The sequence below is a fragment of the Lagenorhynchus albirostris genome, chromosome 5 (assembly GCF_949774975.1).
Source record: "Lagenorhynchus albirostris chromosome 5, mLagAlb1.1, whole genome shotgun sequence".
NCBI classification, from domain to species: domain Eukaryota; kingdom Metazoa; phylum Chordata; class Mammalia; order Artiodactyla; family Delphinidae; genus Lagenorhynchus; species Lagenorhynchus albirostris.
The window spans coordinates 42,170,435-42,196,489 of record NC_083099.1 but is presented as its reverse complement, the minus strand read 5'-3'; the positions used below and the strand labels follow the sequence as shown (position 1 = coordinate 42,196,489).

General features: G+C 39.4%; 1 protein-coding gene and 1 pseudogene across 2 annotated transcripts in view; both read right to left on the bottom strand.

The window, feature by feature from the left end:
- PPM1L (protein phosphatase, Mg2+/Mn2+ dependent 1L) overlaps positions 1–26,055 on the bottom strand; it is a 349,036-nt gene that overhangs the window by 62,334 nt on the left and 260,647 nt on the right. The gene's annotated exons all lie outside the window — the stretch shown is intronic.
- On the bottom strand, positions 185–5,577 carry LOC132520460 (ATP synthase subunit a-like; annotated as a pseudogene).

The following is a 26,055-nucleotide window of genomic DNA, read 5'->3' as shown; positions in this document are numbered from 1 at the left end:
TGGATAATATCTCGTCACCATTGGTATACTGTTAGAATATTTGTTAGTAAACTTAAAACTAGTAGGATTATTGAGTTGAAGTGGAATCATATGATTAGGCCTGATGTTATAAGAAGTGCTGAGACAGCTCCTGTAAGGGGGTCAAGGACTGGGATTTACTATGTGATATGAATGGGTCTGGTGGGTCATTATATATTGTCATGCAAGTATAAGCTTACTAGTAGAGTGAATACGTAGGCTTGAATTAAGGTGACAGCAAATTCGAGGATGGTTAATAGAGTAAGGATAGTGAATGTGATGAGGGCTGTGAATAGGCTGGTAATTATTAGTGTGAGAGTTGTACTTCCAATTAGATGTAATAACAAGTGGCCTGCTGTAATGCTGGCAGTTAGTCGTACGGCTAGTGCTACTGGTTGAATAAGTAGGCTAATAGTTTCGATAATTACTAATATGGGAATGAGGAAAGTGGGTGTGCCTTGTGGTAGAAGGTGGGCTAAGGATATTTTTGCCTTATTACGGAAGCCTGTAATGACAGTACCGGCTTATAGAGGAATAGCTATTCCTAAATTTATTGAGAGTTGGGTGGCAGGTGTAAATGAGTGGGGTAATATTCCAAGAAGATTTGTAGAGGCAATAAATAGAAGTGAGATGAGTATTAGAGATCAGGTTTGTCCCTTGGGGTTATGTGTATTTATTAGTTGTTTTGATGTAAGTTTGGTTAATCATTGTTGGATGGAAACTGTGCGATTGTTAATTAGTCGATTTGGTGTTGGGAATGGTATAGTAGGGAATTTAATGATTAGAGTCGTGATAGGAATACCAGGGTAGTGGTGGTGATAGGAATATCTTCCTGGCAGAATAGCCAGGAAGGGAGAAATGCTATGGGGTGTGTGTGTGATAGTAGAGTGGGGAGATGGTTTCCACAAAACGGTATGTATAAAAATGAGCTCTGGGGGTAGTGATAAACAGCAAAGTCAAGAGAAAATGGTAATATATTAAAATTCTTTTCTTGGGGGGCCATCAAGAATGTACTTTTAGAGATTATTGTGAAGTGTCTTTTATGCTTTCAGATACTACTTTTGATGTTAATAGTAGAAATTAAAACTATCCTGCTTGCATATAGCTTTCTTGTCTAAGTGCTTTCACGTACCTTATTTATTTGAATGTTACGACATCATTCTAAGGCGTGCAGGCTGATTTCATATGATTCCATTTTGGCATCACTAGTGGAAATAATTAAGCTTTGGCGTGAGATGGGCAGGAGTTTCAAATCTTAGCTCTTTATTTACCAGTGTATGACCCTGGCCTTGGCAAGCTATTAGCCCTCTGAAACTCAGCTTCCTCATTTGCTCACTAAATCTGGCTCTTTCGCATAACTACCTGAGAGGATGCTTCAGAGGACACAAAGAGATAACCTCTGTAAAATGTTGGCCATAAGGAACACTCAATAAGTGCTGTTTCCCTTTGTGTGCGACTTCAAATCCACATCTGCCCTTTCACATGTGAACTGCCGTTAGACTGTATAGTTAGGTTTTTTGTTTTCTGTGTGCTGGCTCTGATGCTAGAATTGAGATGAGTAAACAATAAGCAAATGATCACTATAAATGCTTAATGGCACTGTGAGTGTAATATAAAACCACAAGTCCGTTGAATGTGATGAATTAGACTTCTATTAGTACAGATGACCTCCCTGAATCCACACTGACCAGAGTCCTTCAAGATTACTGCTATTACATGGAGTCGCATGTTAAGGAGTACAACCTCACCAGTTAAAATTTTGTAGGACATGCGCACTGACATCCTGTCAGCACGCTGATAATTTTTTATTAATGACCGCCTCAGGCTTAGGGCACCCTCTCCTAACATTCTGCCATCTGGGAGAGCCTTTCTGTCTTTGGCGTCATGTACCCTAGTTTACTCACAGGGGAAGGACGGTAGGAAAAGGAATGGTTATCAGATTCTGCTTTGCAGTATGGCTGGGATTCTTAGTAACAGCTGATGCTAATCTAGCCCCTCTTTGTGCCAACGTGGAGCTGATTTTCCTCCTGGATTTCTGGGCCCCTCCTCTTTCCCTTTCCTCCTTTATCTCTGCTCAGCATCCTTTTACAGTCTACTTTGCGGAAGTTTCTTCCTCCACTGGTTTCCCAGCATCCTGTCCTTGGTCTCCTTTCTTGTCTTCTTCTGTACTTGCCTAGGATGGTCCCAGCCACATCCCCACCTGCAGCCCAACCCGCCGGTATCCTTCTGTCTGCCAAATCAGTATTTGCAGCTCGCATATCCAACCTATCAGGACTCTGCACTCTGTTTTCCTACAGAGACCTCAGAAATTTATTTTAAACATTTAAAAATTAATTTTAAAATGTCTTTGCTTTACCCTTGCTCCCTATTGACTTAGCCTGAATCAGAGAATGGCAACAACATTAATCCAAATTCAGAGACCTAGGAGTCAACATTGACACCTCCCTCTGTGCCCAGAGCTAATTACCCAGCAAGTCTTGTTAATTCTATCACTTTACTATCTCTGAAATTCCCCCTTTCCTCTTGGCACTCTCTGATTAGGAGAAGAAGAACATAGTGGCTAAAAGCATCAGTTTGGGGTCCGATTCCTAGGGTTTCTACTTAATAGCTGTGTGGTTATGAGTAAGGACCTTAGCCTTCTTGAGCCTTGGTTTCTTCATCTGTAAAATACGGATAACATCTGATTCCTTGCTTAAACGAGTAAGTGTTTGGTATGTAGGCCACGAGGAGCCCTCCACATAGTTATGTTTTAATCAGTTTCTCATCTCAGTTACACCAGTGCTTTGACTTGGGTGCACATAAGATTCACCTGGAGGGCTTGCTGAACCCTACATTGCTAGGCCCTATTCCAGAAAATCTGCATTCCTAACAATTTCCCAGGTGATGCTGACACCGCTGCTCCTAGGCCCACACCTTGACTAAAGAAAGGCCTCTTGGCCTGCAACCTTCCCACTCCCAGGCTCACCTCCACCCCATACACAGCCATCATTTTAAAACATTATCTAATCTTTACATAAAAATTGCTTGAACTTCCTAGCAATTGCTAAGCACTTTTTCTGTGGTCAGACATACTTCTAAGTAAGTGCTTGACATGAATGAACTTATTTAAAGCTGAGAACAGCTTGTGAGATACATATCTCCATTCTACAGATGAGGAAACCGAAGCACAGAGAACTTAAGGAACCTGTCTAAGGTGACACAGGTAGTAATTTTCAGAGACAGAATTTTTTTTTTTTTTTTGTGGTATGCGGGCCTCTCACTGCTGTGGCCTCTCCTGTTGCAGAGCACAGGCTCCGGACGTGCAGGCTCAGCGGCCATGGCTCACGGACCCAGCTGCTTTGCGGCATGTGGGATCTTCCTGGACCGGGGCACGAACCCATGTCCCCTGCATCGGCAGGCAGACTTTCAACCACTGCGCCACCAGGGAAGCCCTCAGAGACAGAATTTGATACCAGACTCCAGAATCTTAAACATTATAATCACTGCCTTTCTGCCCTGTCATTTCCTCATTTTAACATCCTCCAAAAAACAAGTCTATGGGATTTAAATCCAATCCTTTGCATGGCCTATGTGACTCCCAGGTGTCCTTTTTTTTTTTACATCTTTATTGGAGTATAATTGCTTTACAATGGTGTGTTAGTTTCTGCTTTATAACAAAGTGAATCAGTTATACATATACATATGTTCCCATATCTCTTCCCTCTTGCGTCTCCCTCCCTCCCACCCTCCCTATCCCACCCCTCCAGGCGGTCACAAAGCACTGAGCTGATCTCCCTGTGCTATGCGGCTGCTTCCCACTAGCTATCTACCTTACATTTGGTAGTGTATATATGTCCATGCCTCTCTCTCGCTTTGTCACAGCTTACCCTTCCCCCTCCCCATATCCTCAGGTCTGTGTCTTTATTCCTGTCTTACCCCTAGGTTCTTCATGACATTTTTTTTTTCTTAAATTCCATATATATGTGTTGGCATATGGTATTTGTCTTTCTCTCTCTTACGTCACTCTGTATGACAGACTCTAGGTCTATCCACCTCATTACAGATAGCTCAATTTCGTTTCTTTTTATGGCTGAGTAATATTCCATTGTATATATGTGCCACATCTTCTTTAGCCATTCATCCGATGATGGGCACTTAGGTTGTTTCCATCTCTGGGCTATTGTAAATAGAGCTGCAATGAACATTTTGGTACATGACTCTTTTTGAATTATGGTTTTCTCAGGGTATATGCCCAGTAGTGGGATTGCAGGGTCATATGGTAGTTCTATTTGTAGTTTTTTAAGGAACCTCCATACTGTTCTCCATAGTGGCTGTACCAATTCACATTCCCACCAGCAGTGCAAGAGTGTTCCCTTTTCTCCACACCCTCTCCACCATTTATTGTTTCTAGATTTTTTGATGATGGCCATTCTGACTGGTGTGAGATGATACCTCATTGTAGTTTTGATGTGCATTTCTCTAATGATTAATGATGTTGAGCATTCTTTCATGTGTTTGTTGGCACTCTGTATATCTTCTTTGGAGAAATGTCTATATAGGTCTTCTGCCCATTTTTGGATTGGGTTGTTTGTTTTATTATTGAGCTGCATGAGCTGCTTGTAAATTTTGGAAATTAATCCTTTGTCAGTTGCTTCATTTGCAAATATTTTCTCCCATTCTGAGGGTTGTCTTTTGGTCTTGTTTATGGTTTCCATTGCTGTGCAAAAGCTTTGAAGTTTCATTGGGTCCCATTTGTTTATTTTTGTTTTTATTTCCATTTCTCTAGGATGTGGGTCAAAAAGGACCTTGCTGTGATTTATGTCATAGAGTGTTCTGCCTATGTTTTCCTCTAAGAGTTGATAGTTTCTGGCCTTACATTTAGGTCTTTAATCCATTTTGAGCTTATTTTTGTGTATGGTGTTAGGGAGTGTTCTAATCTCATACTTTTACATGTACCTGTCCAGTTTTCCCAGCACCACTTATTGAAGAGGCTGTCCTTTCTCCACTGTACATTCCTGCCGCCTTTATCAAAGATAAGGTGACCATATGTGCGTGGGTTTATCTCTGGGCTTTCTATCCTATTCCACTGAGCTATCTTTCTTTTTTTGTGCCAGTACCATACTGTCTTGATTACTGTAGCTTTGTAGTATAGTCTGAAGTCAGGGAGCCTGATTCCTCCAGCTCCGTTTTTTGTTCTCAAGACTGCTTTGGCTATTGGGGGTCTTTTGTGTTTCCATACAAATTGTGAAATTTTTTGTTCTAGTTCTGTGAAAAATGCCATTGGTAGTTTGATAGGGATTGCATTGAATCTGTAGATTGCTTTGCGTAGTATAGTCATTTTCACAATGTTGATTCTTCCAATCCAAGAACAGGGTATATCTCTCCATCTATTTGTATCATCTTTAATTTCTTTCATCAGTGTCTTATACTTTTCTGCATACAGGTCTTTTGTCTCCTTAGGTAGGTTTATTCCTAGATACTTTGTTCTTTTTGTTGCAATGGTAAATGGGAGTGTTTTCTTGATTTCACTTTCAGATTTTTCACCATTAGTGTATAAGAATGCCAGAGATTTCTGTGCATTAATTTTGTATCCTGCTACTTTACCAAATTCATTGATTAGCTCTAGTAGTTTTCTGGTAGCTTCTTTAGGATTCTCTATGTATAGTATCATGTCATCTGCAAACAGTGACAGCTTTACTTCTTCTTTTCCGATATGGATTCCTTTTATTTCCTTTTCTTCTCTGATTGCTGTGGCTAAAACTTCCAAAAGTATGTTGAATAAGAGTGGTGAGAGTGGGCAACCTTGTCTTGTTCCTGATTTTAGTGGAAATGCTTTCAGTTTTCCTTTTGCACCATTCACTACGTTGTTCCCTGACCTCTAGACTGGTTGCAAACTTGTTTGTCAAGTACACTTTACCCCGCATGAAACACCTCCCTACCAACTCCTATTCATTCTTTATAAAGCTCAGCTAAGATAGTACCTTCTTTGAGAAGTCTTCCCAGCTCTTCCCCACCAACTGTGATTAAAAGCCCTTCTTTTGTGAAAGTTCCCCTAGCACTTAGCACTTAGCTCTCTTGAAGCTATTCCACACACACCTGCTTACTTGTTGGACCCTTCAACAAAGATGAAGTTTAGGGCAGGGCAGACTCTTGTCAGTGCACCTAGAAGGCAGTTAAATATCATCTGTTAATGAGTGAATGTAAATTACATCCAATGGCACTTTCAGGCTCTCTTCTCTTAATTCCTCAGTGAGTTCCTTCTTTGGGCTCCTTCAGGCTTGTGTGAAAACCAGTCTTGATGACATTTCTTTAAAAAAGATTTTATTTATGTTTATTGTTGAGTATTTCCCTTAAGGATAAACCATAATATGTCACAAATATCCATATACCTACTATGCAGCATTTGTTTGTTTGTTTTTAATTGAAATATAGTAGATTAACAGTATTGTGTTAGTTTCAGGTATATAGCAAAGTGATTTAGTTATATATTTTTCAGATTAATTTCCATTATAGATTTATTACAAGATACTGAATATACTTCTCTGTGCTATATAGTAAATACTTGTTGCTTATCTATTTTTTTTTTTTTTTGGTGGTATGCGGGTCTCTCACTGTTGTGGCCTCTCCTGTTGCGGAGCACAGGCTCCGGACGCGCAGGGTCAGTGGCATGGCCCACAGGCCCAGCCTCTCCACAGCACGTGGGATCTTCCCGGACCACGGCATGAACCTGTGTTCCCTGCATTGGCAGGCAGACTCTCAACCACTGCGCTACCAGGGAAGCCCATCTATTTTATGTATAGTAGTTTGTTAGTCCCACACATGTAAATTGTCCCTCCCTCATCCCTTTTGGTAATCATAAGTTGGTTTTCTATGTCTGTGAGTATGTTCCTATTTTGTATATAGATTCATTTGTATTATTTTTTAGATTGCACATACAAGTGATATTATATTTGTCTTTCTCTGACTTACTTAATATGATATTCTCTAGGTCTGTCTATGTTGCTCCGAATGACAATATTTCCTTCTTTTTTATGGCTAATATTCCATTTGGGGTGTGTGTGTGTGTGTGTGTGTGTGTGTGTGTGTGTGTGTGTGTGTGTGTGTGTGTGTGTGTGTGTGTGTGTGTGTGTGTGTGTGTGTACAACACATCTGCTTAACCAATTGTCTGTTGCTGGGACTTGGGTTGTTTCCATGTCCTGGCTATTGTAAACAGTGCTGCTATGAACACTGGAGTGCATGTATCTTTTCAAATTAATTTGCCTTTTTTCTGGATATATGCGCAGCAGTGGGATTGCTGGATCATATGGTAGCTCTATTTTAGATTTTTAAGGAAGCTCCGTACTGTTTTCCATAGTGGCTACACCAATTTACATTCTCACCAACAGTGTAGGAGGGTTCCCTTTTCTCCACACCCTTCCCAGCATTTATTATTTGTAGACTTTTTAATGATGGCCATTCTGACTGGTGTGAGGTGATACCTCATTATAGTTTTGATTTGCACTTTTCTAATAATTAGCAACGTTGAGCATCTTTTCATGTGCCTATTGGTCACATGTATGATATGTATGTCTTGTTTGGAGAGGTGTCTGCTTAGGTCTTCTGCCCTTTTTTTTTTTTTGCAGTACGCGGGCCTCTCACTGTTGTGGCCTCTCCCGTTGCGGAGCACAGGCTCCAGATGTGCAGGCTCAGCAGCTAAGGCTAACGGGCCCAGCCACTCTGTGGCATGTGGGATCTTCCCGAACCAGGGCATGAACCCATGCCCCTGCATCAGCAGGCGGACTCTCAACCACTGTGCCACCAGGGAAGCCCTGCCCATTTTTTGATTGGTTTTTTTTTTTTTTGATATTGAGTTGTATTTTGGATATTAAGCCCTTGTCAGTCACCATTTGCAAATAATTTCTCTCATTCAGTAGGTTGTCTTTTTGTTGATGCTGTTCAAAAGCTTTGTTGTGCAAAAGCTTTTAAGATCGATTAGGTCCTACTTGTTAATTTTTCCTTTTATTTCTTTTGCCTAGGGAGACTGACCTAAGAAAATATTGCTACGATTTATGTCTGAGAATGTTTTGCCTGTGTTCTCTTCTAGGAGTTCTATGGTGTCAAGTCTTATATTTAGGTTTTCAAGACATTTTGAGTTTATCTTTGTGTATGGTGTGAAGGAGCATAATAATTTCACTGATTTACACACAGCTGTCAAGCTTTCCCAACACCACTTGAAGAGACTTTCTCCCCATTGTATATTATTGACTTCTTTGTTGTAGATTAATTGACTATAGGTATGTGGGTTTATATCTGGGCTCTCTATTCTTTTCCACTGATCTATGTGTCTGTTTTTGTGCCAATACCATGCTGTTTTGATTAATGTAGATTTGTAGTATTGTCTAAAGTCTGGGAGGGTTATGCCTCCGGCTTTGTTCTTTTTCCTCAGGATTGCTTTGACAATTCTGGGTCTTTTGTGGTTCTACGTAAAATTTATGATTATTCTACTTTTATGAAAAATGTCATGGGCATTTTGATAGGGATAGCATTAAATCTGTAGATTGCTTTGGATAGTCTGGCCATTTTAACAATATTAATTCTTCCAATCCAAGAGCATGGGATATCTTTCCATTTCTTTGAATCATCTTCAGTTTCCCTGATCAGTGTCTTATAGTTTTCAGTGTAGTATAGTTTTCACCTCCTTGGTTAAGTTTACTCCTAGTTATTTTATTTTTTTGGTGTGATTTTAAACAGAATTTTTTTTTTTACTTTCTCTTTCTGATATTTCATTGTTAAAGAAATGCAATGGGTCTCTGAATGTTAATCTTGTATCCTGCTACCTTGCTGAACTCATTTATTCTAACAGTTTCTGTGTGGAGTCTCTAGGGTTCTATATATAGATTATCATGTTATCTGCGAATAGTGACAGTTTTACCTCTTCCCTTCCAATTTGGATAACTTCTGTGTCTTTCTGTTCTCTGACTGATGTGGCTAAGACTTCCAATACTATGTTGAATAGACATGGTGAGAGGGGACATCCTTGTCTTGTTCCTAAATTTAGTGGGAATGCTTTCAGCTTTTTACCACTGACTATTATGTTGGCAGTGGGTTTGTCATATATGGCTTTTATTATGTTGATACATTTCTTCTGTACCCACTTTGGTGAGAGTTTTTTTTATCATGAATGGATGTTGAATTTTGTCAAATACTTTCTTTGTGTCTACTGAAATGATCACGTGGATTTTGTCTTTTTGTTAATATGGTGTATCACAATGATTGATTTTACATATATTCAATCATTCTTTTGCCCCTGGGATGAATCCAGTTTGATCATGGCATACGATCCTTTTTGCGTACTGTTGAATTTGGATTGCTAATACTTTGATGACTATATATGCAAAAATCTTCAACAAAGACATTGGCCTATAATTTTCCCTTTTGTAGTCTCTGGTTTTGGTACCAGGGTGGTAGTAGCTTCATAGAATCAATTTGGGAGTGTTCCCATCTCTTCAATCGTTTGGAATAGTTTGAGAAGAATAGGTGTAAGTTCTTCTTCGTATGTTTGGTACAATTCCCCAGTGAGGTCCTCTGGTCCTGGACTTTTGTTTGCAGGGAGTTGTGTTTTTTTTTTTAATTTGGTTTATTTGTTTACAGATTCTATTTCACTTTTCATGACTGGTCTGTTCAAATTATCTGTTTCTCCTTGACTCAGTTTTGGCAGGCTGTATGTTTGTAGAAACTTGTCCATTTCTTCTTGGCTGTCCAATTTGTTGGCATATAATTGTTCATAGTATTCTCTTATGATTTTTTTGTATTTCTGCAGTATCAATTGTTATTTCTCCTCTTCAGTTTCTTAACTTGTTTATTTTGGTCCTCTTTTCTTCTAGGTGAGCCTGACTAGAAGTTTGTTGATTTTATCTTTTCAAAAAACCAGCTTTTGCTAGATAGCTTCAAGATGGCGGAGGAGTAAGATGTGGAGATCACCTTCCTCTGACAAATACATCAAAAATACATCTACATGAGGAACAACTCCTACAGAACACCTACTGAATGCTGGTAGAACACCTGACTCCCCAAAAGGCAAGAAACTCCCCACGTACCTGGGTAGGGCAAAAGAAAAAAGAAAAAACAGACAAAAGAATAGGGACAGGACATGCACCTCTGGGAGGGAGCTGTGAAGGAGGAAAAGTTTCCACACACTAGAAAGCCCCTCCACTGGCAGAGACAGGGGGTGGGCAGGGGTGAAGCGTCAGAGCCACGGAGGAGAGAGCAGCAACAGGGGCGCAGAGAGCAAAGTGGAGAGATTCCCGCACAGAGGATTGGTGCCGACCAGCACTCACCAGCCTAAGATGCTTATCTGCTCACCTGCCAGGTCAGGTGGGGGCTGGGAGCTGAGGCTCGGGCTTTGGAGGTCAGATCCCAGGGAGATGACTGGGGTTGGCTGTGTGAACACAGCCTGAAGGGGGCTAGTGTGCCACAGCTGGCTGGGAGGGAGTCCGGGAAAGAGTCTGGACCTGCCTAAGAGGCAAGAGACCATTGTTTCGGGGTGTGTGAGGAAAGGGATTCAGAGAACTGCCTAAACAAGCTCCAGAGACGGGCACGAGCCGCAGCTAACAGCGCGGACCCCAGAGACGGGCATGAGACGCTAAGGCTGCTGCTGCCGCCACCAAGAAGCCTGTGTGCGAGCACAGGTCACTATCACACCTCCTCTCCCGGGAGCCTGTGCAGCCCACCACTGCCAGGGTCCCGTGATCCAGGGACAACTTCCCTGGGAGAACACATGGCACGCCTCAGGCTGTTGCAACGTTACGCCGGCCTCTGCCACCACAGGCTCGCCCCCCCATTCCGTACCCCTCCCTGCCCCACGCCTGAGTGAGCCAGAGTACCCGAAACAGCGGCTCCTTTAACCCCATCCTCTCTGGGCGAAGAACAGATGCCCTCAGGTGACCTATGTGCAGAGGCAGGGCCAAATCCAAAGCTGAACCCCAGGAGCTGTGCAAACAAAGAAGAGAAAGGGAAATTTCTCCCAGCAGCCTCAGGAGCACTGGATTAAATCTCCACAATCAACTTGATGTACCCTGTATCTGTGGAATACCTGAACAGACACTGAATTATCCCAAAATTGAGGTGGTGGACGTTGGGAGCAACTGTAGACTTGGGGTTTGCTTTCTGCATCTAATTTCTTTCTGGTTTTATGTTTATCTTCTTAGTTTAGTATTTACAGCATATTATCACTGGTAGATTTGTTTATTGATTTGGTTGCTCTCTTCTTTTTAATATATATATATTTTGTCCCTTTCTCTCTTTTTGTTGAGTGTGTTATGTATATGCTTCTTTGTGTAATTTTGTCTGTACAGCTTTGCTTTTACCATTAGTCCTAGGGTTCTGTCTAACCGTTTTGGATTTTTGTTTTTTAGTATACTTTTCAGCACTTATTATCATTGGTGGATTTATTTTTTGGTTTGGTTGTTCTAGTCTTTCTTTTTTTTAAAAATACTTTTTTCTTTTTAATAATTTTTTTTATTTTAATAACTTTATTTTCTTTTTTCTTTTTTTCTTTTTTTTCCCCTCACTTTTCTTCTGAGCCACGTGGCTGACATGGTCTTGGTGCTCCAGCTGGGTTTCAGGCCTGAGCCTCTGAGGTGGGAGAGCCAAGTTCAGGACATTGGTCCACAAGAGACCTCCCAGCTCCATGTAATATCAAACAGCGAAAGCTCTCCCAGAGATCTCTATCTCAACGCTAAGACCCAGTTCCACTCAACGACCAGCAAGCTACAGTGCTGGACACTCTATGCCAAACAACTAGCAAGACAGGAAAACAACCCCACCCACTAGCAGAGAGGCTGCCTAAAATTATAATAAGGTCACAGGCACCCCAAAAGACACCACCAGATGCAGTCCTGCCCACCAGAAAGACAAGATTCAGCCTCATCCACCAGAACACAGGCATCAGTCATCTCCACCAGGAAGCCTATAAAACCCACTGAACCAACCTTACCCACAGGGGGAAGACACCAGAAACAACGGGAACTATGAACCTGCAGCCTGTGAAAAGGAGACCCCAAACACAGTAAGATAAGCAAAATGAGAAGACAGAAAAACACACAGCAGATGAAGAAGCAAGGTAAAACCCCACCAGACCAAACAAATGAAGAGAAAATAGGCAGTTTACCTGAAAAAGAATTCACAGTAATGATAGTAAAGATACTCAAAGTCTTGGAAATAGAATGGAGAAAATACAAGAAACGTTTAACAAGGACCTAGAGGAACTAAAGAGCAAACAAACAATGATGAACAACACAGTAAATGCAATTAAAAATTCTCTAGAAGGAATCAACAGCAGAATAACTGAGGCAGAAGAATGGATAAGTTACCTGTAAGATAAAATAATGGAAATAACTACCACAGTGCAGAATAAAGTAAAAAGAATGAAAAGAATTGAGGACAGCCTCAGAGATCTCTGGGACATTAAACACACCAACCTTCGAATTATAGGGGTCCCAGAAGAAGAAAAGAAAAGGAAAGGGACTGAAAAAATATTTGAAGAGATTATAGTTGAAAACTTCCCTAATGTGGGAAAGGAAATAGTCAATCAGGTCCAGTAAGTGCAATGAGTCCCATACAGGATAAATTCAAGGAGAAACATGCCAAGACACATATTAATCAAACTGTAATTAAATACAAAGAAAAAATATTAAAAGCAGCAAGGGAAAAACAAGAAATAACATACAAGGGAATCCCCATAAGGTTAACAGCTGATCTTTCAGCAGAAACTCTGCAAGCCAGAAAGGAGTGGCAGGACATATTTAAAATGATGAAAGGGAAAAACCTACAACCAAGATTACGCTACCCAGCAAGCATCTCATTCAGATTCGATGGAGAAATTAAAAGCTTTACAGACAAGCAAAAGCTAAGGGAATTCAGCAACACCAAACCAGCTTTACAACAAATGCTAAAGGAACTTCTCTAGGCAGGAAACACAAGAAAATGAAAAGACCTACAATAAGAATCCGAAAACAATTAAGAAAATGGTAATAGGAATATACATATCAATAACTACTTTAAATGTAAACAGATTAAATGCTCCAACCAAAAGACATAGACTGGCTGAATAGATATAAAAACAAGACCCATATATATGCTGTCTACAAGAGACCCACTTCAGACCTAGGGACACATACAGACTGAAAGGGAGGGGATGGAAAAAGATATTCCATGCAAATTGGAAACCAAAAGAAAGCAATTCTCATATCAGACAAAATAGACTTTAAAATAAAGACTATTACAAGAGACAAAGAAGGACACTACATAATGATCAAAGGATCAATCCAAGAAGAAGATATAACAATTGTAAATATTTATGCACCCAATGAAGGAGTACCTCAATACATAAGGCAAATGCTAACAGCCATAAAACGGGAAATCGACAGTAACACAATCATGGTAGGGGACTTTAACACCCCACTTTCACCAATGGACAGATCATCCAAAATGAAAATAAATAAGGAAACACAAGCTTTAAATGATATATTAAACAAGATGGACTTAATTGATATTTATAGGACATACCATCCAAAAAGAACAGAATACACTTTCTTCTCAAGTGCTCATAGAACATTCTCCAGGACAGATCATATCTTGGGTCACAAATCAAGCCTTGGTAAATTTAAGAAACTGGAAATCATATCAAGTATCTTTTCTGACCACAATGCTATGAGACTAAATATCAATTACAGGGAAAAATCTGTAAAAAATACAAACACATGGAGGCTAAACAATACACTACTAAATAACCAAGAGATCACTGAAGAAATCAAAGAGGAAATCAAAAAATACCTAGAAACAAATGACAATGAAAACACCATGACCCAAAACCTACGGGATGCAGCAAAAGCAGGTCTAAGAGGGAAGTTTATAGCAATGTAATACTACCTCAAGAAGCAAGAAACAACTCAAATAAACAACCTAACCTTACACGTAAAGCAATTAGAGAAAGAACAAAAACACCCCAAAGTTAGCAGAAGGAAAGAAATCATAAACATCAGTTCAGAAATAAATGAAAAAGAAATGAAGGAAAGAATAGGAAAGATCAATAAAACTAAAAGCTGGTTCTTTGAGAAGATAAAGTTGATAAACCATTAGCCAGACTCATCAAGAAAAAAAGGGAGAAGACTCAATACAATTAGAAATGAAAAAGGAGAAGTAAAAACTGACACTGCAGTAATACAAAGGATCAGAGAGATTACTACAAGCAAACTATATGCCAATAAAATGGACAACCTGGAAGAAATGGACAAATTCTTAGAAAAGCACAACGTTTCGACACTGAACCAGGAAGAAATAGAAAATATAAACACATCAATCACAAGCACTGAAATTGAAACTGTGATTAAAAATCTTCCAACAACCAAAAGCCCAGGACCAGATGGCTTCACAGGGAAATTCTATCAAACATTTAGAGAAGAGCTACAACCTATCCTTCTCAAACTCTTCCAAAATATACCAGAGGGAGGAACATTCCCAAACTCATTCTACGAGCCACCCTGATACCAAAACCAGACAAGGATGTAACAAAGAAAGAAAACTACAGGCCAATATCACTGATGAACAAAGATGCAAAAATCCTGAACAAAATCCTAGCAAACAAAATCCAACAGCACATTAAAAGGATCATACACCCTGAAAAAGTGGGCTTTAATCTCAGGAATGCAAGGATTCTTCAATATACACAAATCAATCAGTGTGATACACCATATTAACAAATTGAAGGAGAAAACTATATGACATATCATCTCAATAGATGCAGAAAAATCTTTGGACAAAATTCAACACCCATTTATGATAAAAACTCTCCAGAAAGTAGGCATAGAGTGAACTTAACATAATAAACACCATATATAACAAACCCACAGCCAACATCATTCTCAATGGTGAAAAACTGAAACCATTTCCACTAAGATCAGGAACAAGACAAGGCTGCCCACTCTCACAACTATTATTCAACATAGTTTTGGAATTTTTAGCCACAGCAATCAGAATAGTTTTAGAATTTTTAGCCACAGTAATCAGAGAAGAAAAGAAATAAAAGGAATCCAAGTCAGAAAACAAGAAGTAAAGCTGTCACTGTTTGCAGATGACATGATACTAAACATAAAGTATCCTAAAGATGCTACCAGAAAACTACTAGAGCTAATCAATGAATTTCACAAAGTAGCAGGATACAAAATTAATGCACAGAAATCTCTGGCATTCCTATAACACAAATGATGAAAAATCTGAAAGACATATTAAGGAAACACTCCCATTTACCATTGCAACAAAAAGAATAAAATGGCTAGGAATAAACCTACCTAAGGAGACAAAAGACCTGTATGCAGAAAAGTATAAGACACTGATGAAAGAAATTAAAGATGATACAAATAGATGGAGAGATATACCATGTTCTTGGATTGGAAGAATCAACATTGTGAAAATGACTATACTACCCAAAGCAATCTACAGATTCAGTGCAATCCCTATCTAACTACCAATGGCATTTTTCACAGAACTAGGACAAAAAATTTCACAATTTGTATGGAAACACAAAAGACCCCAAACAGCCAGAGCAATCTTGAGAATGAAAAATGGAGCTGGAGGAATCAGGCTCCCTGACTTCAGACTATACTACAAAGCTACAGTAATCAAGACAGTATGGTACTGGCACAAAAACAGAAAGATCAATGGAACAGGACAGAAAGCCCAGAGATAAACCCACACACATATGGTCACCTTATTTTTGATAAAGGAGGAAAGAATATACAATGGAGAAAAGACAGCCTGTTCAATAAGTGGTGCTGGGAAAACTAGACAGCTACATGTAAAAGAATGAAATTAGAACACTCCCTAACACCATACACAAAAATAAACTCAAAATGGATTAAAGACCTAAATGTAAGGCCAGACACTATAAAACTCTTTGTGGGAAACACAGGCAGAACACTCTATGACATAAATCACAGCAAGATCCTTTTTGACTCACCTCCTAGAGAAATGGAAATAAAAACAAAAATAAACAAATGGGACCTAATGAAACTTCAAAGCTTTTCCACAGCAAAGGAAAACATAAACAAGACAAAAAGACAACCCTCAGAATGGGAGAAAATATTTGCAAATGAAGCAACTGACAAAGGATTAATCTCCAAAATTTACAAGCAGCTCATGCAGCTCGATATCAAAAAACCAAACAACCCAATCCAAATTGGGCAGAAAACCTAAATAGACATTTCTCCAAAGAAGATATACAGATTGCCAACAAACACCTGAGAGGATCCTCAACATCACTAATCATTACAGAAATGCACATCAAAACTACAATGAGATATCATCTCATACCAGTCAGAATGGCCATCATCAAAAAATCTAGAAACAATAAATGCTGGAAAGGGTGTGGAGAAAAGGGAACCATCTTGCACTGTTGGTGGGAATGTAAATTGATTCAGCCACTATGGAGAACAGTATGGAGGTTCTTTAAAAAACTAAAAATAGAACTACCATACGACCCAGCAATCCCACTACTGGGCATATACACTGAGAATCCATAATTCAAAAAGAGACATGTACCACAATATTCATTGCAGCTCTATTTACAATAGCCAGGAAATGGAAGCAACCTACGTGTCCAATGACAGATGAATAAAGATGTGGCACATCTATACAATGGAATATTACTCCAGCCATAAAAAGAAACAAAACTGAGTTATTTGTAGTGAGGTGGATGGACCTAGAGATTATGAAGAACTTAGAGGCAGGAAAGGAATAAAGACGCAGATGTAGAGAATGGACTTGAGGACACGGGGAGGGGAATGGTAAGGTGGGAGGAAGTGAGAGAGTGGCATGGATATATATACACTACCAAATATAAAATAGAGAGCTAGTGGGAAGCAGCCACATAGCACCGGGAGATCAGCTTGGTGCTTTATGACCATCTAGAGGGGTGGGATAAGGAGGGTGGGAGGGAGACGCAAGAGGGACGAGATATGGTGATATATGTATATGAATCGCTGATTCACTTTGTTATAAAGCAGAAACTAACACACCATTGTAAAGCAATTATACTCCAATAAAAAAAATTATACTCCAATACTTTTTAAAAAATAAGGTAAAAGAAACAGCAGTGTAATTAAAAGAGAAAATACCTAGTTAATGCAAAAGTATGCAATAAAGAAAAAATACCGGAACAAACACAAAAGACATACAGAAAATAAATAGCGAATAATAGACATAAATCCTACTTTATTAGTAATTACACTAAACATAAATGAATTAAACACTCTAATCAAAAGGCACAGATTAGTAGAATGGATTTTGAAAATGATCCAACTGTATGCTGTCGAGAAAATACTTTATATTTAAAGACAAAGAGGTTGAAAGTAAAAAGGTTGGAGGGAAGTATACCATACAATAAGAGCCAAAAGAGAACTAGAGTGGCTGTACCAATATTAGACAAAATAGACTTTAGACAAAAATTACTAGAGACAAAAAAGGATATTTTAAAATGATAAAAGGGTGAATCCATTAGGAAATTACAACTATTATATACATGTAACAACAGAGCTCTAAAAAAACTGGAAGCAAAACCTGACATAACTAGAGGAAGAAATAGACTACTCAACAATAATAGATGTAGACTTCAAAACCCCAGTTTCAATAACAAATAAAACAACCAGGAAGAAGCTTAACCAGAAAATAGAAGACTTGAACAACATTATAAACCACTAGACCTAACAGACCTCTATGGAACATTCCATATAACAATATCAGAATGCACATTATTATTAATACATGAAACATTTTCCAGGATATACAACATGTTAGATGATAAAACAAACCTCAATAAATTTAAAAGGGTGGGAATCATACAAAGAATGTTCTCTGACAACAAACGAATAAAATTAGAAATAAATTTGGAAAATTCAATATGTAAAAAGGACTAAACAGAAGCCTAACCAATAGAGCAAAGAAGGAATCACAAGAGGAATTAGAAAATACTTTGAGATGAATTAAAGTGAAACACAACATACCAAAACTTACGCGTTGCAGCCAAGGCATCATTTTAAAGCTATAACGCCTATAAGAAAGTTCTGAAATCAAAACCTAAGTTCCCACCCTAAGAAACTGGATAAAAAGCAAACTAACCCCCAACGAAGGAAGGAAATAATAAAGATTAGAGCAAAAATAGAGACTAGAAAACCAAAAGAGAAAAAATCAGCAAAAACTAAAGTTGGTTCTTTGAAAAGATCACCAGAATTCACAAAACTTAGCTAGATTGGTAAAGAGAAAAGACTCATTATTATGATCAGGAATGAAAGAAGGGATGTCAACAACAATCTTACAGAAATAAAATGAATTGTAAGGGAATACTATGAACAATTTTGTGCCAATAAATTAGATAACTAGATTAAATTAACAAATTGCTATAAAGACTCAAACTACCTAAACGTAACCAAGAAGACACAGAAAATCTGAATAGATCTATAATAGGTAAAGAGATTGAATTAATAATCAAAAAACTTCTCATAAAAAGCCCATGTCCAGATAGATTCACTAGCAAATTCTACCAAACGTGCAAAAAATAATCAATACCAATTCTTCACAAATTTCAAAAAAACAGAAGAGAAAGGAACACTTACAATTCATTCCATGAAGCTAGTGTTACCCTGATAACAAAACCAGACAAAGGCATCACATGCAAATAAAAGGACAGGCCAGAATCTCCTATAAAAATACTGCAAAAATGCTCAACAAAATAGTAGCAAACAAAATCTAGCAACATATAAAAAGTAGTATATGCCATGCTCAAAAGTAATGCATCCTGAGAATGCAAGATTGGTTCAACATATGAAAATCAATGTAATACACTGTATTAAGAGAATAAAATTAAAAAACCACATGATCAATAGGTTCAGAAAAAGCACTTGACAAAATCCAGTACCCTTTCATATAAAGATACTCAACAAATTTGGAATAGAAGAGAATTTGCTCCAGGCAAAGAACATCTACAAACAATGTAGAGCAAACATCCTACTTAATGGTAAAAGACCGAATGCTTCCTCTCTAATTGAGGAACCAGACAAGGATGTCAGCTCTTGCCATTTCTATTCAACATTGTACTGGAGGTTCTAGCCAGGGCAATTGGGCAAGAAAATGAAATAAAAGGGCATCCAAAGTAGAAAGGCAACATAGATGACATGATCTTGCATGTAGAAAGTTCAAAGGAATCCACACACACACACAAACTAGAACCGCTAAATGAGTTGGGCAGGTTGTAGAATCCAGTAGTAAAAATACTATTTGTAAATGCTAGAAATGAACACTGAAAATAAAATTAATAATTCCATATGTAGTACTATTAAAAAGGTAAACTACATAACAACATATTTAACAAAAGAAGTGTAAGACTTGTATGCTAATAGCTACAAAACACCATTGAAAGAAATTTAAAAAGATCTAAATAAATGGAAAGGCATCCACATTCATGGATTAGAAGACTTAATACTGTTAATATTACAACATTCCCAACATTGCTCTACAGGTTCAACTCAATTCCTGTCAAAATCACAGCTGTTTTTTGGGGGCCAGAAATTGGCAAGCTGCTTCTAAAATTGATATGGTAGTACAAAGGACCCACAATAGCCATGTTAAAAAATGAACAAGTTGGAGGACTCAGACTTCTCAACTTCACAACTTACTACAAAGCTACAGTAATCAAAAGTGTGATATTGACATAAAGATGGACATACAAATCAATGGAATAGAATTGAGTGTCAAAAATAAACCTTATTCTTATGGTCAATTGATTTTTGACAAGAGCGCCAAGATAATTCAATGGGGAAAAAGTAGTTTCTTCACGTGGTGGGACAACTGGATAACTACATGTGCTACAAATAAGATGGATCCATGTGGATCCTTACCTCACTCTATATACAAAAATTAAAATGGGTCATAGATCTAAATATAAGAATTAAAACTATGACACTCTCAGAAGAAAACATAGGGGTAAACCTTTGTAACCTTGTATTAGGCAACGGTTTCTTAGATATAACAGCAAAACACAAGTGATAGATAAACTGGACTTCAAAATTAAAAACGTTTGGCTTCAAAGGACATCAACAAATAAGGGAAAGACAACCCACAGAATGGGAGAAAATATTTGCAAAGCATATATCTGACAAGGAATTTGTATCTAGAATACATAAAAAACTTTTACAACTCAACAATAAAAAGACAATCCAATTTTAAAGTTGGCAAACTTTTCTCCAAAGAAGATGTACAAATGGCCAATAGACACATAGAAAGGTGCTCAACATTAGGGAAATGGAAATCCACAGTAAGATACCTCTTCATACCTACTATGACAGGTAAAATTAAATAGACAATAACATCTGTTGGCAAGGATGTGGAGAAATTGGAACCCTCATACATTTCTGGTAGGATTGTGAAATGATGCAACCACTTTGGAAAACAGTTTAGTAGTTTCTGAAAAAGTTAAACATGGAGTTATCATGAGACCCAGCAATTGCACTCCTAGGTATATACCTAAGAGAAACGAAAATATGTCCACACAAAAACTTGTACATAGTTTACATACTGGGTATTCATAATATCTCAAAAGTGGAAACAACCTAATTGTCCATCAATTGATGAATGGATAAACAAGATGTGGATATCCATACAATGGAATATTATTAAGCTATAAGAAAGAATGGAGGACTGTTAGATGCTATAACACAGATGAACTTTGAAAACATCATTGTGCTAAATGAGAGAAACCAACCACAAGAGATCTCAAATTGATTCCATGTATATGAAATGTCCAGAATAGGCAAACTTAAAAAGATAGAAAGTAGTTTAGTGGTTGCCCAGGGCTGGAGGGTACAGAGGTGGAGGAACGGGGAATGGCTACTAAAGGGTACAGGGTTTCTTTTGAGGGTGATGAAAATATTCTAAAATTGAAGAGTGGTCTGTGAATATACCACGAACCACTGACTTGGACACTTCAAAAGCATATATTTTATGGTCTTTAAATTATGTATCAATGAAGCTGTTTCATAGATAAATAAAAAGAAAACAAGCACGTATACTTCAAATTACTCTGGCTTCTCCTGAGATCCTGAATAATCTTTGCTAAGAAGCAAAATGTGGTGTCAGACACCAAATTTGTTCCTCTAGAAAACTAAATCTGGTAGACGTAATGTAACTGTCAGCTAGAAGCTAAGCACCCCAGCTGGGAGTCTGTGACGTTTCCTTTCATCGCCTTGCCCTTTCTGCAGCTGTTTACATGGTCCGCCTCAATCTGGACTGTGTGTTGTGCAGAGGCTGCCTCTCTCTTCCCCCTTCATTCTAGTTTCTGCATGTATGGTAGCACATGGCCACATTTATCCAACTGAAGTCAAATGCAGATGGAGATGCAGAGGATTGCAACATCCGTAATGGTGTCTGTAACTGAAGCTTGGAGAGCCAAATGATCACTGTGAAGCGAAATGAAAGGATCGACCTAAGTGGACTTTTATGTGATATCTTATGGAGCACAGTCAGGAAAGCTCAATCCTAAACAACAGAATGTCTTTGGGGGCCTCTTCACCTTCTGAATGTTCACTCCACAGAGGCATCAAGCAACTTATTTCACAACATTGGTAAGAGGACAGCAATAAAACCAGTCCTTGAGCCAAAGGCCAATATTAAGCTCTTTTCTATCACTGATTTTATATTGTGTTTTTGTTTTGGGCTTTTTGTTTGTTTTTTCTTTGTTTAGAAATGCCACCTCTAAGCAACTGGACATAGGTTTGAGGTTTAAAAGAGTAAAAGAAATGTTTGGGTTTGCTTAGTTCTGTGCTTGCTTTTCCTCAACTGTGATCCAGGGACTTTGAAAGGACCCCATTTTAACTTGAAATTCTAAGTACTCGTAAACAAATTTCTTCGGATGGCAGCAACTTATTTTCATCACATTCATCTAACTTTGTCTTTGGTTGAAATTGCCCAGATATGCTGCTGCAATCTAGAGTACGTAATTGTTAGAAGAGCTGATGAGTGATGTCCTGTTGAACACGGCATTTCTGGATTTAAGACGCGCTGCGAGCGAGAAAAGCTCTAATTATAAAACTAGAAGCATCAGCTACAGTAGCAGCTGCAGGCATTAGTGACAAATGATTGTTTTGTACTCCTGCCACTTTTAATGTTTCAGGATGGTGTTTCCAAAATCACATTCAACTGACTTAGGATAAACAAACTCCACCCTTTGAAAGCACAGAAGATATCATCAATGGCCTGGCTCAAACTTACAGGGACATGCAGGCCTAAAAACCAAATCTGCTTCCTCCACAACCTGCTCTCCTTCTACATAATGATTCATAAATCAGTTTAAAAGAACCTCGTCATTTCTGAACACCAATTTAGTGATTCAAACAGAGAATCAACCTCTACTGAACCCAAAGATTTTTATTTTTATAGGACGCTAATGAGTGTGTATGAGAAAATGGAGAGAGTGGGTGTGTGACCACAGGGAAAGGAAGAGATTCCAGCATAATTACCTTCTTCTCTCTCCCACTCTTGAGCTGCTAGTCCAAGAGCAGAGAAATCACCATGTGGCAATTTGTCTCTACCATTAAATAGTGAGCTCCTTAAAAAGACTGCATTTTCTTTATCTCTGCAAGCATGGGGCATAGCACAGCTTCTGCTCAAAAAATGTTCCTGAAGGAAGGGAAGAAAGGGAAAGGTAGGGAAAAAGGAAGGAAATTTGACTTGTCTTGCCTAGTGAGCAGTGTTAGTCGGCAGCCTGTCTCTGGCACATGATGAGGGCGATCCTTAGGGAGAGAGGGAGGGAGGATGTCTGGAGTACAGGCTTTAAACTGCGGCATTCTTTTTTCTTTCTCAAGATCAAAGAGGATATCAATTCTGGCTTGGACCGACAAACTGATAACTTTATGGAAATGTGAGGAAAGGAGGGCCAAAATAGGTTGGCAGCCTAGGCTTTGCAGCAGTTAGATACAATAATAGGGGGTATAGTCATTTTCCCTTGCTGTGTAACAAGTTATTGCAAATTCAGCAGCTTAAAACAACACACATTTATTACTGCACAACTTATTTGGGTCCCAGGAGTCTGGACATAACTACTGGGTCCTCTGCTCAAGAGTCTCCCAAGGGTGCAGCCAAGGTATTAACAGAACTGTGGTTCTCATCTGGACCTTGGTGTCCTCTCCAAGCTCATTCAAGTTGATGGCAGAATTCAGTTCCTTGAAGTTATAGGACTGAGGTTCTCATTTTATTGTTGGCTGTTGGTGGGGTGGGGGTGGGGTCCCTGTCAACTCCTAGAGGTCACCCTTAGTTCCTGGTCACATGGGCCTCTTACTACACAGTAGCTTCAAAGCCAGCAGGAGTAGTAGGCGATGACTGCCCCATCACCTTGCTCATATGAAACAGCCCAAAAAGGGAGCCACTAGCCCAGCATATTTGCATGTCCCTCCCACACTGAAGGGGAGGGAATTATACAGGGTATGTACACCAGGGTGCTGGAATCTTGGGACCATCTTAGAGTTCTGACTACCACAGGAGGTTCTGACAAGTGCCAAAGGAGGGCCAACTCATTCATCACTTAATAGAAGTGATGTGTTTCCTTGTGTTTCAGATTTCTGTTGTTAGTCATTAAAGGATATTTCCCCTATTGTGGGTCCGGAATCCACAAACTTATTTATGGAAGAATTATAGGTAAATGAGACCCCAGAGTGATGAGAGTCTGGGCAGTTGCCTGGAGGTTGTGGAGCTTGAAAATCCTCTCTCCACACCAACAAAAGAAGATCCTTTTCTTTTTCTTATCAAGGATAGTCAGACCTAACAAAAACCATTAAGCACCACAACAGCCAAAGGCAATCTAAATATCCTACAAAACCAGTGCAGTGCGCTAAGGCCGCACCGCCAGAGTGACTGGAAAGACTTCAGAGTGCCCTTCCCTGACCTCCTCCTGCTGCCTCCCACCCTGAAGTTGAGCTTTCCAATTCCCTTGCTTTTCATTACAGTTTAATCACATAGGGATGGCTCTCTAAGGAATATATTGTTTAGTTTAGTCATGTTATTTTTCTTCTTTTTTTTTTGTGCGGTACGCGGGCCTCTCACTGTTGTGGCCTCTCCCGTTGCGGAGCACAGGCTCCGGACACACAGGCTCAGCGGCCATGGCTCATGGGCCCAGCCGCTCCGCGACATGTGGGATCTTCCCAGACCGGGGCACAAACCCGTGCCCCCTGCGTCGGCAGGCGAACTCTCAACCACTGCGCCACCAGGGAAGCCCAGTTTAGTCATGTTTTATTTAACTTTTCAAAAATAGAACCCTTCTTTATATATTCTTCAACTTGCTTTTTTCATCTAATATTATATTCCTGAGATTTACCCATGTTGACATATGTAGCTGTAATCCATTCATTTTCATTGATTTACTGCATTCCCTTAATTGTACATACCATATTTCTTTATCCATTTTCCTGGTGATAAGTATTTTTGTTTCCAGCTTTTCTTTTCTAATTGTAAGCAAGTGACTACAAATATTCTTGCACATGTCTTCTGATACAAATATGCACATTTCTCTAAGAAAAAAACCCAGAAGATGGGTCTGTTGGGTCATGGCATGTGCACATTTTCAACTTTGCTAAATAGTGCCAAATTATTTTTCAAAGTGCTTCTACCAAATCACATGCTCAACTGCAGAACTCTTGTTGCTCCACATCTTTAGCAACACTTTATATTGCCAGCTTTTTAATTTTTGCTAATCTGATATGGATAAAATGTGTCTCATGGTGATATAATTTGCATTTGCTTGATCAGTAATGAGGTTGAGCAGCTTTTAAAGAGATATTTCTATTTCCTCCTCCCTGAAATGCCTGGTCATCTTAAAATCATGTTCCTCAATCAGCTTTATCAAAATGAAGCTGTTATTTTGCTTGCTACTTGATTGTCTCCTTTGCTTTATTTCTCAATTGCTTATAAAGTTAAGAAGGAAAAAAGTATTGTTTCCCACTGAAGAAATTAAATAATGAACAGGACTAGGAACCAAGATAGCAGAGGAGAAGGATGTGCTCTCACTCCCTCTTGTGAGAACACGAGAATCACAACTAGCTGCTGGACAATCATCGACAGGAAGACACTGGAACTCAGCAAAAAAGATACCCCACATCCAATGACAAAGGAGAAGCCACAATGAGATGGTAGGAGGGGCGCAATCACAGTAAAATCAAATTCCGTAACTGCTGGGTGGGTGACTCACAGACTGAAGAACACTTATAGCACAGAAGTCCACCCACTGGAGTGAAGGTTCTGAGCCCCACGTCAGGCTTCCCAACCTGGGGGTATGGCAATGGGAAGAGGAATTCCTAGAGAATCAGACTTTGAAGCCTAGTGGGATTTGATTGCAGGACTTCAACAGGACTGGGGGGAACAGACTCCACTCTTAGAGGGCACACACAAAGTACTGTGGGCATCGGGACCCAGGGGAAGGAGCAGTGACCCCAGGGGAGACTGAACCAGACCTACCTGCTAGTGCTGGAGGGTATCCTGCAGAGGCGGGAGTTGGCTGTGGCTAACTGTGGGGACAAGGACACTGGCAGCAGAAGTTCTCGGAAGTACTCCTTGGCATGAGCCCTCCCAGAGTCTGTCACTAGCCCCACCAGGGGCTAGTGACAGACTCTGGGAGGGCTCATGCCAAGGAGTACTTCCTTGTACTTCCTTGTACTACCTTCCCAGGTAGGCTCCAGTGTAGGGTTGCCTCAGGCCAAACAACCAACAGGGAGGGAACCCAGCCCCACTCATTAGCAGTCAAGTAGATTAAAGTTTTACTGAGCTCTGCCCACCAGAGCAACAATCAGCTCTACCCACCACCAGTGCCTTCCATCAGGAAACTTACACAAGCCTCTTAGATAGCCTCATCCACCAGAGGGCAGACAGCAGAAGCAAGAAGAACTACAATCCTGCAGCTTGTGGAACAAAATCCACATTCACAGAAAGATAGACAAGATGAAAAGGCAGAGGGCTATGTACCACATGAAGGAACAAGATAAAACCACA